The 16,897-nt window shown below is 45.3% G+C and overlaps 3 protein-coding genes across 3 annotated transcripts in view; 1 reads left to right on the top strand and 2 right to left on the bottom strand.

Annotated features, from left to right (window-relative positions):
* Nucleotides 1-16,897, top strand: part of LOC309564465 (uncharacterized protein) — a gene marked incomplete at both ends in the record, with an annotated part of 1,172,539 nt that overhangs the window by 1,033,942 nt on the left and 121,700 nt on the right.
* LOC309564074 (uncharacterized protein) overlaps nt 1-16,897 on the bottom strand; it is a gene marked incomplete at both ends in the record, with an annotated part of 288,253 nt that overhangs the window by 177,459 nt on the left and 93,897 nt on the right. The window lies entirely within an intron of this gene.
* Nucleotides 1-16,897, bottom strand: part of LOC309564078 (uncharacterized protein) — a gene marked incomplete at both ends in the record, with an annotated part of 46,592 nt that overhangs the window by 27,151 nt on the left and 2,544 nt on the right. The gene's annotated exons all lie outside the window — the stretch shown is intronic.

Genomic DNA, 16,897 nt, shown 5'->3' with positions numbered 1-16,897 from the left:
ACAACATAGAGTATATAATGCAGGGGTCAGGAGTATGTAATGTACAACATAGAGTATATAGTGCAGGGGTCTGGCATATGTAATGTACAATATAGAATATATAGTGCAGGGGTCAGGAGTATGTAATGTACAAAATAGAGTATATAGTGCAGGGGTCAGGAGTATGTAATGTACAATATAGAGCAGGGCTTAAAATTTCCAGTCCTGAGCTACTAGCCAGGCCATGAGTTACTCACCACCAGTTGCCCCACCCAACCCCTACCCTACCCCTAAACTTGCCCTCCTAGGTTATCTCATGAAATGGCACTGTTAAATGTTTTTATGCAGAACTGCGTTACAAAAATAAATATTAAAAACACAACTTTAACAATATTAATATCAAGCAGATTTTATTAATCTGACCGTTATAAATAAAATAAGGATAAAATATGATTGGTTACTATAGGCACTGTGGGGAAATACAGGAATACAGGACGGGGAACACAGCTCAGGAAAGTGACCTGGGGAATACAGGCTGATATCACCCAGTCCCCACCCTTCTCTGGACCAATCAGTGAGCAGTATGGGTGGAGGAATGGATTTAGTGTTAATGACCCACCTGTGCTGATCTCTGTAGGAGTGTCCTCCTCTATAAATGTCCCCGTTATTCCATCCTCCTCCATAGACTGCTGATCATCCCTCACATACGTCTCTTCTTCTTCTGCTTTAACCTCAACTTTTATATCTATCAGATCTTCACCCTAAACCAAGAGAAGGAGATAAAATATTATATGTAAAATAGAAGTGAAGCACTGCCCCCATAGGGACTGCCAGTTATTCTACGGGTCCTCCTGAGTTACCAACATACAGTCATGACAGATACAAGTTTCTAATTTCTTCTCGTCACTCCAATAATCAATCCAGGGGTATTTGGTTGTTGTGGGGATTATTGTAAAATGGGGATAGAAGAAGGAATTAGTGAGATACTCCAGTTTAAGTATAGACAATGTTTGAGGATTCCTATCTTTTGATATAGCCAGGCTATTGATTCACCTTGCCACTATGGATGAACTTGGATTCAGTCTTTTTTTCCCCAAGACGACTCGGTGAACAGAAAGTTATCTTCAGGACACTCTCCCTAGTATTCTCTTCCTCTGCTGACACCCATCCACTGACTATCCTACAAGCAAGGGTGGCCCCCCTCAGGTCAGGCCCCTTGACACAAGTTCCTGTACTCATGACACTGCAGTCCCAGGATCTCCAATGTCTTCACTCTCTGTCAGCTTTCCTGGACCTCTCGGTTCAGCTCCTCTCTACCGCTCCTCTGGTCCTCAGTACTACCTCCTGCAACCACATGACACCTCTACAGAGGAGGAGGCGATCGCCCCCTCCCTCTGGAACTCTGCTCTCCAGCCAATGACCCCGCAGCACATATGCTCTTGGCTTTTATACAGTATACCAGAATGCACCCAGGCGACCTGCCACTGCCAATCACCAGGACTTTAACAAAAGCCTATGCATCCATTGGTCAGGTTTCCTCCCACTGTCTAACATGCCTCCCTATTGAACCAGCGTGAAACACTCTTCAGACTGAATGAATCGCAGACCTCACTAACAGATTCTGCTCCCTGATAGGCAGAGAGCAACACAGATTTACAGATCTCAAAACTATACTTCTCTCACTAGCACCTACCTAGGAGGGTGCTACACTCACCCCCCACCAAACCGAGCCATGTCCCCACTAACACCTACCTAGGAGGGTGCTACACTCACCCCCCGCCAAACCGAGCCATGTCCCCACTAACACCTACCTAGGAGGGTGCTACACTCACCCCCCGCCAAACCGAGCCATGTCCTCACTAGCACCTACCTAGGAGGGTGCTACACTCACCCCCCGCCAAACCGAGCCATGTCCCCACTAACACCTACCTAGGAGGGTGCTACACTCACCCCCCGCCAAACCGAGCCATGTCCTCACTAACACCTACCTAGGAGGGTGCTACACTCACCCCCCCACCAAACCGAGCCATGTCCTCACTAGCACCTACCTAGGAGGGTGCTACACTCACCCCCCACCAAATAAGCCATGTCCTCACTAGCACCTACCTAGGAGGGCGCTACACTCACCCCCCGCCAAACGAGCCATGTCCTCACTAGCACCTACCTAGGAGGGTGCTACACTCACCCCCCGCCAAACCAAGCCATGTCCTCACTAGCACCTACCTAGGAGGGTGCTACACTCACCCCCCACCAAATAAGCCATGTCCTCACTAGCACCTACCTAGGAGGGCGCTACACTCACCCCCGCCAAATGAGCCATGTCCTCACTAGCACCTACCTAGGAGGGCGCTACACTCACCCCCGCCAAATGAGCCATGTCCTCACTAGCACCTACCTAGGAGGGCGCTACACTCACCCCCGCCAAATGAGCCATGTCCTCACTAGCACCTACCTAGGAGGGTGCTACACTCACCCCCCCACCAAACCGAGCCATGTCCTCACTAACACCTACCTAGTAGGGTGCTACACTCACCCCCCGCCAAACCGAGCCATGTCCTCACTAGCACCTACCTAGTAGGGTGCTACACTCACCCCCCACCAAACCGAGCCATGTCCTCACTAACACCTACCTAGTAGGGTGCTACACTCACCCCCCGCCAAACCGAGCCATGTCCTCACTAGCACCTACCTAGTAGGGTGCTACACTCACCCCCCACCAAACTGAGCCATGTCCTCACTAACACCTACCTAGTAGGGTGCTACACTCACCCCCCACCAAACCGAGCCATGTGCCCAATAACACCTACCTAGGAGAGTGCTACACTCACCCCCCACCAAACTGAGCCATGTCCTCACTAACACCTACCTAGTAGGGTGCTACACTCACCCCCCACCAAACTGAGCCATGTCCTCACTAACACCTACCTAGTAGGGTGCTACACTCACCCCCCACCAAACTGAGCCATGTCCTCACTAACACCTACCTAGTAGGGTGCTACACTCACCCCCCACCAAACCGAGCCATGTCCTCACTAGCACCTACCTAGGAGGGTGCTACACTCACCCCCCGCCAAACCAAGCCATGTCCCCACTAACACCTACCTAGGAGGGTGCTACACTCACCCCCCACCAAACCGAGCCATGTGCCCAATAACACCTACCTAGGAGAGTGCTACACTCATCCCCCACCAAATCGAGCCATGTCCCCACTAACACCTAACTAGGAGGGTGCTACACTCACCCCCCCCCCACCAAACCAAGCCATGTCCTCACTAGCACCTACCTAGGAGGGCGCTATATAAGCTTTAACATTTGTAAGATCATGTAAACAATTCCACACATCGTCTCTATGAGTCTGTGTTTCATAAGCTCCATTCCACCAACCTTGTTATGGTGAGGGATGGTGTGACCTTCATGTGTGGAATCCCGGGAATACAGAGGACGGGGACATCTCTCTGGTGGGATCCTGGTATAAGTTGGCTCCATCATATCCTTGGGTCCTTCTGAAAACTCCTCCATCACTCCATACTCCTCATCCTCCTCTTTATACTCTTCTTTTACAACAATATTATCCTTGGGGTTTTTGTTCTAAAATATATAATAATACATTAATAGTAACAAACATGATTGTATAACAATTTTAATTACCAATAATTGTCAATCATCTACCTGATGATGGTGGGGGATGGTGTGACCTTCCTGTGTGGAATCCCGGGAATACAGAGGACGGGGACATCTCTCTGGTGGGTTCCCATTACTGGATCCATCTGTAGGAAACACACACACTGACTGAATACATTGTTTCTATGTGTTTATCAGATGATGGGGGATCTAGGTGGATCCTCCGTACTGCTCTCTCCTTTACAATAAAGTCTCCTCTTACCCGGTGATGTGAGGGGCGGCTGATTCTCCATGATGACGTCCTTGTAGAGATCCTTGTGTCCTTCTAAATACTCCCACTCCTCCATGGAGAAATAGACAGTGACATCCTGACACCTTATAGGAACCTGACACACACAATGATACAGTCACCATCCAGACACATCCCTTGTCTGTTACTGGATAATGTCCCAGAATTCCCAGCACCGCTCACCTCTCCTGTCAGCAGCTCCATCATCTTCTTGGTGACTTCTAGAATCTTCTGCATGTTGTGTCTCTCAGGTTTTAGGGAGTCACATGGAGGCACTGTGATGGTCATAGGATCACCTGACTTCAGAAGAGGAAATCTCTGTATTGGAGAACCAATAGGAATATCATGTTAGTATCCCAGAATCCTCCTCACCTCTCCGGTCAGGTCTGTGTTTTATTAATAGAGATAAGAATGATGTCATGTGACCTCCCAGAATCCTCCTCACCTCTCCGGTCAGCAGGTAGATGATCTCCAGGGTGAGGTTTAGTATCTTCTCAGTCATGTGACTCCGGTCCTCCTTCATCCTCATTCGTTCTATACAGCTAGACAAGTAAAGATGATAATTGATAACTAAAATATATACATAAGTGGAGAAAAGTTCTGACCCTGAAGGGGTCACAGTGACTATGGAGGAAGAGTAGGGACATGACTGGGGGGTTACTGGGTGTAAATAGAAAATACGATCTTATTACCTCCTCTTCTGCTACTTCCAGCAACGTCACCTTTCTACGTCCTCCCGACCCACCTTTCACCCGGAACTTCCTATTTATACCTGACATCACTTCCTGTTTTCCATAGAGACTTCCTGTTTGGGTAGAAGTGAGATCACCACCTTGTGGAGCTCAGAGGAACTGCAGCTCTGAGAAACGTCTCGTAGTGAGAACACGGCCTTGTGCTGTGTGTGTATGTACTGTATATCCTTATAGATGGGTCATCTCCACTCCCACCAAGGGGGAGAGAAATATATTACTGCCTAGTCCAGCCTTTCTCAGCCAGGGTTCCTCCAAAGGTTTCTAGGGGTTCCATGAGCAAGGAACAATTTCTGTCTCTCAGTAACAACTGACATCAATGATCTGTAAGGTGAGGGTCTTTCCACTGATGAGTATGTAAGGGGGTCCTTGGTCCTTCTAACATTGGTCTCACAAATGTAATGGACTGCTACAATGATCACTGATATAAGAAGGTCCTTCTAGATTTGGTCTCCAATGTAAAGGATCACTACACTAACCATTTATATAAGGGGTTTCTTCTCCCATTGGTCACCAATGTAAGGGACAATGCCCGGCCTCATGTGGCGAGAGTATGCAGCCAATTCCTGGAGGGTGAAGGAATTGATACCATTGAATGGCCCCCACAGTCGCCTGACCTAAATCCAATAGAACACCTCTGGGACATTATGTTTCGGTCCATCTGACGCCGCCAGGTTGCATCTCAGTCTGTTCAGGAGCTCAGTGATGCCCTGGTCCTGATCTGGGAGGAAATACCCCAGGACACCGTCCGTCATCTCATTAGGAGCATGACCTGACGTTGTCAGGCATGCATACAAGCACATGGGGGCCATACACACTACTGAGGACCATTCTGAGGTCCTGCAATGAAATTTCACCAAAATGGACTCGCCTGCTGCATCATTTTTTCACTTTGATTTTCGGGGAGTCTTTCAATTCAGCCTTCTGTAGGGTGATAATTTTCATTTCCATCAATGTGACATCCTTTCCTTCCTAACACATCATCCAGTCCATACCAGTATAGATCCTTCCTAACACATTACCCAGTCCATACCAGTATAGATCCTAACACATTACCCAGTCCATACCAGTATAGATCCTAACACATTACCCTGTCCATACCAGTATAGATCCTTCCTAACACATTACCCAGTCCATACCAGTATAGATCCTAACACATTACCCAGTCCATACCAGTATAGATCCTAACACATTACCCAGTCCATACCAGTATAGATCCTAACACATTACCCAGTCCATACCAGTATAGATCCTAACACATTACCCAGTCCATACCAGTATAGATCCTTCCTAAAACATTACCCAATCCACACCAGTATAGATCCTAACACATTACCCTGTCCATACCAGTATAGATCCTAACACATTACCCAGTCCATACCAGTATAGACCCTAACACATTCCCCAGTCCTTACCAGTATAGATATCCAGCATGAGATTTTTCCCCATTGAGATCTGATGTGTTTTCAAAGTGTTCATTTTTTTGAGCCGTGTCAATATTTTTTCAAACTTTGGCTGTGTCGCCCCCCCCCCCCCCCCCCCCACTGTGTTTGGAAGGAACCGTGAATCATGAATAGCGACAATATTCTATGTATCACAGCTTCCTGCTTTCATTGGTTCCCTGAAAATCCCTACAATTTAAGCAAAGGGGTAGGGATCGCTAATGACAGCTCAGGGTGCTATCGTTCAGCTAGTGGTACCATTAAGTACACATAGTTACATAGTTAGTGAGGTTGAAAAAAGACATCAGTCCATCCAGTTCAACCTATGATGTGTGCGTGTTTGCTGTTAACCGTACATTGTATACCCCTGTATGTTGTACATTGTATACCCCTGTATGTTGTACATTGTATACCCCTGTATGTTGTACATTGTATACCCCCTGTATATTGTACATTGTATACCCCTGTATGTTGTACATTGTATACCCCCTGTATGTTGTATATTGTATACTCCTGTATGTTGTACATTGTATACCCCTGTATGTTGTACATTGTATACCCCTGTATGTTGTACATTGTATACCCCTGTATGTTGTACATTGTATACCCCTGTATGTTGTACATTGTATACCCCTGTATGTTGTACATTGTATACCCCTGTATGTTGTACATTGTATACCCCTGTATGTTGTGCATTGTATACCCCTGTATGTTGTACATTGTATACCCCTGTATGTTGTACATTGTGTACCCCTGTATGTTGTACATTGTATACCCCCTGTATGTCGTACATTGTATACCCCTGTATGTTGTACATTGTATACCCCTGTATGTTGTACATTGTATACCCCTGTATGTTGTACATTGTATACCCCTGTATGTTGTACAATGTATACCCCCTGTATGTTGTACATTGTATACCCCTGTATGTTGTACATTGTATACCCCCTGTATGTTGTACATTGTATACCCCTGTATGTTGTACATTGTATACCCCTGTATGTTGTACATTGTATACCCCTGTATGTTGTACATTGTATACCCCCTGTATGTCGTACATTGTATACCCCTGTATATTGTACATTGTACACCCCCTGTATGTTGTACATTGTATACCCCTGTATGTTGTACATTGTATACCCCTGTATGTTGTACATTGTATACCCCTGTATGTTGTACATTGTACACCCCCTGTATGTTGTGCATTGTACACCCCCTGTATGTTGTACATTGTATACCCCAATGTATGTTGTACATTGTATACCCCTGTATGTCGTACATTGTATACCCCCTGTATGTCGTACATTGTATACCCCTGTATGTTGTACATTGTATACCCCCTGTATGTTGTACATTGTATACCCCTGTATGTTGTACATTGTATGCCCCTGTATGTTGTACATTGTATACCCCTGTATGTTGTACATTGTACACCCCCTGTATGTTGTGCATTGTACACCCCCTGTATGTTGTACATTGTATACCCCAATGTATGTTGTACATTGTATACCCCTGTATGTCGTACATTGTATACCCCCTGTATGTCGTACATTGTATACCCCTGTATGTTGTACATTGTACACCCCCTGTATGTTGTACATTGTATACCCCTGTATGTTGTACATTGTATGCCCCTGTATGTTGTACATTGTATACCCCTGTATGTCGTACATTGTATACCCCCTGTATGTCGTACATTGTATACCCCTGTATGTTGTACATTGTACACCCCCTGTATGTTGTACATTGTATACCCCTGTATGTTGTACATTGTATACCCCCTGTATGTTGTACATTGTATACCCCCTGTATGTCGTACATTGTATACCCCTGTATGTTGTACATTGTATACCCCTGTATGTCGTACATTGTATACCCCCTGTATGTCGTACATTGTATACCCCTGTATGTTGTACATTGTACACCCCCTGTATGTTGTACATTGTATACCCCTGTATGTTGTACATTGTATGCCCCTGTATGTTGTACATTGTATACCCCTGTATGTTGTACATTGTATACCCCCTGTATGTCATACATTGTATACCCCTGTATGTCGTACATTGTATACCCCCTGTATGTTGTACATTGTATACCCCTGTATGTTGTACATTGTATACCCCTGTATGTTGTACATTGTATACCCCTGTATGTTGTACATTGTATACCCCTGTATGTTGTACATTGTATACCCCTGTATGTTGTACATTGTATACCCCTGTATGTTGTGGTCTTTAAGATGCCCATCTAATTGTTTTTTGAAACTATCAATGCTCCCTGCTGATACGACGGTTTGCGGAAGAGAATTCCACATCCTTACTGCTCTTACAGTGAAGAACCCCCTGCGTATTTTAAGGTTAAACCGCCTTTCCTCTAGTTTTAGTGAGTGGCCACGTGTCTTATTGTATTCCCTTACTCTGAATAGTTTGTTCCTTATGCTCGGGTCGCCAGTACAGTATTTGTACATTGATATCATATCCCCCCCTCAATCGTCTCTTCTCCAGAGAGAATAAGTTCAGTGCTTGTAGTCTTTCCTCATAGCTGATGTCCTCCATTCCCCTAATTATTTTTGTTGCCCTTCTCTGGACTTTCTCCAGTTCCAGCACATCCTTCCTGAGGACCGGTGCCCAGAACTGGACAGCATACTCCAGATGTGGCCGGACCAGAGTCTTGTAGAGTGGGAGAATAATCTCTTTATTTCTGGAGTGAATCCCCTTTTTTACACATCCCAGTATTCTGTTGGCTTTGCTTGCAGTGGCTTGGCATTGCATGCCACTGCCAAGCCTGTTGTCTACCAGTACCCCCAGGTCCTTTTCCATCCTAGATTCACCCAGAGCCCCCCCCCCCCCCAGTGAGTAGCTTGCTTTCGTATTTCTGACGCCCAAGCGCATTACTTTACATTTTTCAACATTAAACCTCATCTGCCATTTAGTTGCCCACCCCCCCCCCCCATTATTTTGTTCATGGCTGCTTGTAAGGTTTCCACATCCTGCATAGAAGATATTGGCACACTGTACCCCATACTCATTCATGTGGGGGTGATATCTTGAGACCCTTCAATATTTAAATAGGGCTTCCAGATTCTGATAAGCCCTCTGCCCACAGACCCCCACCCCCCAGCACAACCACCAGCCAGGGTTGTTGGAAAGAGGCCCTTATCCTCATCAACATTGGGACAAGATACTTTGCAAGGTGGGTCTACCCTGCAGGGGCACCCTCTATTTTGAGATCATGTGGCCTAATATGGTTTAGGACACACTTACTTTCCCCTTACTTCGCCAGTAAGATGCATATTTGGATTAGTTATTATTATTATTTGTTTCTTTGTGGGGACCCCCTTAAAATCCATACTGGACTCAAAGCTTCTCTTTCGGGCACTGGCCATCCCTCCCCCCATGCTATTTTTTTTATACCTCTTTATACCTCTAAACCTTTTTACCGATTAGCCAAGAAAATGGGCATTTTTTAATCTGTTTCTATTGATCTCAATAGGGTTTGGTTCCCGATCTTCTCTGTAGTTTACCAAACCCTGTTTGAATTGAGCCCAGAGCAGTTTGGCTCATAAACAGTAGAGAGCTGATATACTCCTGACCACTACGCTCTGTACCTTGGGCTGTATATGATATATTCCCGACTACTGCACTCTCTACCCTGAGCTGTATATGATATACTCCTGACCACTGCGCTCTGTACCCTGGGCTGTATATGATATACTCCTGACCACTGCGCTCTGTACCCTGGGCTGTATATGATATACTCCTGACCACTGCACTCTTTACCCTGGGCTGTATATGATATACTACTGACCTCTGCACTCTGTACCCTGGGCTGTATGTGATATACTCCTGACCACTGCGCTCTGTACCCTGGGCTGTATATGATATACTCCAGACCACTGCACTCTGTACCCTGGGCTGTATATGATATACTCCTGACCACTGCACTCTGTACACTGGGCTGTATATGATATACTCCTGACCATTTCACTCTGTACACTGAGCTGTATATGATATACTCCTGACCACTGCCCTCTGTACCCTGGGCTGTATATGATATACTCCTGACCACTGCACTCTTTACCCTGGGCTGTATATGATATACTCCTGACCATTTCACTCTGTACACTGAGCTGTATATGATATACTCCTGACCACTGCCCTCTGTACCCTGGGCTGTATATGATATACTCCTGACCACTGCACTCTTTACCCTGGGCTGTATATGATATACTCCTGACCATTTCACTCTGTACACTGAGCTGTATATTATATACTACTGACCCCTGCACTCTGCACCCTGGGCTGTATATGATATACTCCTGACCATTTCACTCTGTACACTGGGCTGTATATGATATACTCCTGACCACTGCACTTTGGGTACCCAAGGCTGAACCCCCCTCAAGAAAAAAATATAACTTAGTCCCTGTACTCTACTGCCTGGAGCACATTGGTGGATCCCTTAGATCTGACAGCAAAGCTGTGAGTGAGGCCAGAGATCTGCTTCATGATTGGACACAATATGGATCCTCCCTCATCTCATTCCTGGTTATGGAAATCTATGATATTACCAGTCCGGTATCAGAGTATCAGCAAACACGAGGATTAGATATTTTGTAGGGGTGACTAATGGTGGAAATTGCCAAACACCAAATTTCGATACTCAGGGAAAGCTTCCCCAACCTCCCTACAATGGTGGAAATATTTGTTACCGAGACCAGCAGTACCCTTCGGGAACATTCTGGTGAAGAATAAGTACGCTCTCAGATATCGTCACAGGGTTGTAAATGCTATACAACCACTGGCATGGTGGGTTTTGTCAGGTAAAGGAGAGAGAGAGACCAGAGAACATCCCCTCACTGATCACCCCTAGCTAGAATGAACCCGGAAGTGATGTGTATTAGGTCACTTCCAGGTTCTGTGCCATCATTCCTGACCACTGTGGATGGAGAAGCTGTGAATGGAGCCCAGTCTGTTCTCCATTATCTTCAGTGGAGGGCAGGAGAAACATGAGGGACCTAAAAGATCCTTCATTTCTCATTTAAAGAAAACCTGTCACAACAAAATGCTAACATATGGGGGGGGGGGGGGGCTATTAGTCCATTATTTTTGGCAATAAAGTTAAGTGAAAAAAAATGGAGGAAAACATTCACGTTACCCCAAAGCACCCAAACTCCCCCTCCCAAATTTGTGAGTCCCCATGTACATAAAACGCTATATCACGGGCACCTACATACGAAATGTTGATTGCGCTAATGTCCAAATTCAGTATTTTGGTTTGGAATCAGTGATTGGTGTAATATTCTTTGTTTATGTTCTTCGATGTCTACTGTACTCATAAGTACATGGGTAGAATATCTCCGGTATTTGTAGGGAACCATGCCTGATGGAGGAAACCAAGGGGTCAATGTACAGAAGATTTGTTGGACGAGTGTGACAAGAATTAGCCCAGCTGGGATCAATTCTGGCCATATTGTAACTGACAGAGTGATTTCCTATGATTGTCGGCTCCATCTAGTGGCCATAATGAAGTATTTTTCCTCCATCTGTAAAAATATTGTGATACAGAATGATGGACATTAGATGGAGGCGATGATCATAGAAAATCACTGAGTTATATAAAATATGGCCGATATTCGGCACGGCCGGGCAAACCTGTGCCACCTTCCATCAACTATTTGTTTTCATTTTCATAATAGACCTCTAAGGCTCGGTTTCCACTAGTGCGACTTGCGGTGCGACTTGACACATGTCAAGTCGCACAGCAAGTCAAAACCCATTGTTTTCAATGGGGCACGTTTCCACTGCCGCGGCTTCAGTTGCCGCGACCTCAAAAGTAAATCGTGTACTACTTTTGAGCGCGACTTCCCTCTATATATGAGGGACAAGTCTAACTGAAGCCGTGGTTTACTTTTGCTACGAAGTCGTGCTAGAAGTAGCACAACTTCGTAGCCGCACTAGTGGAAACCGAGGCTAAGTCTCTCCACCAAAAAATGTACTCAGCCAATGAAAGGTAAGGACTCCATTTTTATTTTTCTCCTGCTATCAATGGCCAACACAGGACAACACTTCATCCATGTCTTTGGTGATCTCTGATCTCCTTATGAAGTGTTTCTTACATGATGAAGATCAGCCATGGAGTATATCTGAGGTGTATATCAGGGTGTGCTTCTTCCCCACCGGTCCACCAACATTCTTGTTCTAAATACTTTTATTGGTATGTCTAAAGGGTAACATACAGAAAATAACAACTTTTTTAAGGTAGCCCCAAGGGAAAGGGGATAAAACAAGGTGCACAATACGCATCAAATGGATTGGGAGGCAACCCTTATAAGCGAGATTAACTAAATTACAAGAGCGGAGATGTTAAATATTTATGACCATAGCACAGTATTATTATTACACACACATGAACTTTAATGGCACCCCAGTCTAATGCCCCGTACACACGTTCCGATTATGGTACGATAATCGTATGACTAAAGTTTTATAATTGTTGTATGTTACTAAAATCGAAAGCAACTCTGCCTACAAACCATCCGACTTTCTTCGTACGATTCACTGACCAAGTGTATTTTTCATAGCTACGTAACGGAAGTAATGTATATACGCCTGACCACTGCGGATTATTTTACTGTTTCCGATCATGTGTGGTATTTGTCGATCGACTTTTAGCGTACGAATACTGTACTGACGAAACAATTATCGTTCGAGAAGATGTCGTACGACAGAAGTTTTCCTGTTTGTCCCTTCGGATTTTGTTGGACCAACTGCCGTGATCGGCTGTCGAAAGCTGTGTACTAACGATCAGATTATCGTGAGACCAGGTCGAAAGCAAGTTTTGTCGTACGATAATCGGAACGTGTGTACGGGGCATTAGTCCGTAGGGTTCAATATTGAGTTGGTCCACCCTTTGCAGCTATAACAGCTTCAACTCTTCTGGGAAGGCTGTCCACGAGGTTTAGGAGTGTCTATGGGAATGTTTGACCATTCTTCCAGAAGCGCATTTGTGAGGTCAGGCACTGATGTTAGATGAGAAGGCCTGCCTTGCAGTCTCCACTCTAATTCATCCCAAAGGTGTTCTGTCAGGTCAGATTTCTGAAGTCAGGACTCTGTGCAGGCCAGTCATGTTCCTCCACCCCAAACTAGCTCATCCATGTCTTTATGGACCTTGCTTTGTGCACTGGTGTGCAGTCATGTTGGAACAGGAAGAGGCCATCCCCAAACTGTTGGGACCATGAAATTTTCCAAAATGTCTTGGTGTGCCGACGCCTTAAGAGTTCCCTTCACTGGAACTAAGGGTCCAAGCCCAACCCCTGAATTCTATGGGACTGTATGGTTGGGTTAGGTATGTAACTTTGTAACTATATGTAACACAGGAGCAATCCATGTTCAATTGAAAAAAAACAGAAGGGGCTGGTAAATGGAATATTTTACAAGCCCCCCGCCCCCCCCATCCGCCTGTGCGCCCGCGGGGGGAGATGAGACACACAGACGCAGTGCGTTGTTCTGTAATTTGTCCTCCCGTCCAACCATACTGATCCCCCTGCTGCCCGGACCCCCTGTGTGCCTGGGCCCCCTACCTGGAGGCCCAGTGGTTCCCCCCTATCAGGAACCTGGGGATGGTGACGTTTCATCTAAATCAGCTGGGAGGTAGTGATCCACCCAAGGTTTCCACAAGCGTTCATATTTTTTTAATATAACTGAAATGAGCTGCGAGCAATCTATGGTTGTATTGATTGATATTGCTGCTAGCCAGGGCCACTGATAGGGGGGGGGGGGGGACTACCAGTCCTCCTGTAGGGGGCCTGGCCACACAGGAGGGCCCCAACAGCATGGGGAATCGGTGCGGTTGGGCAAAGGGGCAAATCATAGGTGTGCGCAACCTATTGCATTAGGGTGTGCACCCCAAAGTTTAAATACACATGCATGTGTGTGCCTACATGTTTATGGCACCGGTACATTACTCTCCCTGCTGGCACAGTGAAATAGAAGTGCGTGGCACTTCTCTTATGGCAGAGCAGGTCCGAGGGAGATCTTTCCCATCTCCTCACTGGCAAACAGAGCGATAATGCAAATGTGCCCTAGGTGATTAGGGTGTGCACAGGCACACCCGACACACCCTGTGCGCACGCCTATGGGGGCAAATACAGAAGGAAGCCCTGTGCAGCTCTCAGCAGAATCTGAAAGCCAGTTTCTCCCCCTCCTGCCAGCTTTCACCTGCTGCAGGGAGAAACACAGACACAGGACATCATTCCTGTAATTGCGCCTCTGACACGGATCCCCCCCTCCCTGTTCTTGCCTGCTTCTGACCCACCCCCCCTTTCCCTGTGCTGCTCCCCTCCCGCAGAGCTGCAGGCTTTCCTTTACTGTAAAAAAAGTAACAAATTAAAAAAAAAAAAAAAAAAAGAATAATTACACATTAATAAATAATTAAAAAAAAATTGTAATATAAAAGAATTGTTAAGTTTTTTTACATTTAAAAAAAAAAAGTGTAAAAAACAATTAAAAAAAAGGCTAAATCAAGCAGGTTTGTGTCTGCAAATAATGATTTTAGTGTATATTTAGTAAAAATATTGTCTTGATAAATTCAAGGGGGGGAGGCTGTACGCCCCCCCCCCCCCGTGATTTCTAACTGCAGCCCTATTACTAGCACTGTTCACTTCCCTAATACGAGTGTGATGCAGTTGATTTTATGTAATGTATATATGTGTTGCGAAAAATTCTGTGTCTCACCTGTGCAATAATTAGTATAATAAATGAGGTATATCAATTATTATGTCTCCCCCTGATGAGGACGCGCAGAGCCCTGTGTCGACACGCGTAGGGGAGGGGGCCATACGTTGGAGTCTATGTGCGGGCTGTGAGGTGATAGTGAGGTGCCCTGTAAAGCACCCCGAAAAATGGAAATATTTATTTTAACCACTTTAACCCCGGAAGATTTGGCTGCTCAAGGACAATTGCGCGGTCATGCAACACTGTACCCAAAACGAAATTTACGTCCCTATTTTCCCCACAAACAGAGCTTTCTTTTGGTGGTATTTGATCACCTCTGTGCTTTTTATTTTTTGCGATATTAATAAAAAAAGAGCGAAAATTTGGCGAAAAATTGACATTTTCTACTTTGACAGTTAAAAAATATCCAATATATTCAATTTTTGTCACATATTTAGGCCAAAATGTATTTAGCTACAAAAAAATTCTCAATGAGCGTATTTTTATCCACTTTAGGACCGGAAGATTTTACCCCCTTCCTGACCCAGGCCATATTTTGAGATTCGGCACTGTGTTACAGACAATTGCGTGGTCGTGTGACGCTGTACCCGAATAAAATTTACGTCTTTTTTTCCCCACAAATAGAGCTTTCTTTTGGTGGTATTTGATCACCTGTGCGATTTTTATTTTTTGAAAAAAAGAGCGACAATTTTGAAAAAAAAAAAAAACAACATTCTGCATTCTGATATATAACATTCCCCAAAAAAAAATTATAAATCAAATTTTTTTAACATTTTAGGCCAATTTGTTTTCTGCCACATATTTTTGGTAACAATAAAAAATGGCAATATTTTGATTGGTTTGCGCAAAAGATATTTATGTTTACTAACTACGGGAAAGATTTATGTCATTTTTATTGTTTCTTGTTTTACTAGCAATGGCGGCGATCTGCGATTTTTTGGTGGGACTGCGACATTGCGGCAGACAAATCGGACCCCAAACTGACATTTTTGGGGGGACCAGTGACATTACTACAGTAATCAGTGCTATAAATATGCACTGTCACTGTACTAATGACACTGGCAGGGAAGGGGTTAACAGTAATGATGATCAAGGGGTTAAATGTATGCCTCATGCTTACTGACGTGTGTGGGGGGAGGGGACTGTGTGACACAGACAGAGATCGCAGGTTGAGCTATGCTGAATCCTGTGATCTGTCCCTGCCTGTCACAGAGAAGATCCGCCTGTTTTGTTTACACAAGCAGGCGGATCTTCTCACACGTTTCCCGACAATCGGGGAAGAGAGGCGGCAATCGCCGCCTCTCCTCCTCCGCCCCGACTCCCGCTGTGTCTAAACGCGCGCGCCGCCGAGACCACTAGGAGTCCAGCGACGTTGGTCTATGTTGATGAACCCAGGGCTGCCACTGTGCCGCAGACAGAGATCGCAGGTTCAGCTATGCGGAATCCTGTGATCTCTCCCTGTCTGTCACAGAGAAGATCCGCCTGCTTTGTTTACACAAGCAGGCGGATCTTCTCACACTTTCCCCGACAATCGGGAAAGAGAGGCGGCAATCGCCGGCTCTCCTCCTCCGGCCCGACACCGGCTGTGTCTAAACACAGCGGGAGCGAGCATCCAGCGGCGCGCGCGCACTGCTGAGACCACTAGGAGTCCAGCGATGGACCCAGGGGAGCCGACCTGCCTCAGTAGCAGCACAGTGAGCGATCCTAAAGTGGTTAATTTATTTAAGTTTACAGTTTTCAGGGAGATAATACCAATAATTATAAAAAAAGGTTATCAACACATTAGTCACATAAATAATCACAACACAATATAGATTTTTTTCACATAATTTATTATACAACTCATTTATTATAATTATTGCACAGGTGAGAATATTAATTTTACAAAGTGACACAGAATTTTGCGCAGCACATATATACATTACTTACGTTCATATTTTTTGACCCCCGTCTAATAAAACTGCTTCGACTTTGGCATGCATCATGGCTCTGCTGATTCTATTTTTGGATTCTGTGATATTCGGGAGAGGAGTTTTCCAGGCCTTAGCGATGGTTTCCTTTACAGCGGTAGTGACCTACAGG

Source organism: Pelophylax lessonae (genome assembly GCF_965119305.1).
Source record: "Pelophylax lessonae genome assembly, chromosome: 9".
Taxonomy (NCBI): Eukaryota; Metazoa; Chordata; class Amphibia; order Anura; family Ranidae; genus Pelophylax; species Pelophylax lessonae.
This window is presented reverse-complemented; position numbering and strand designations above follow the sequence as displayed.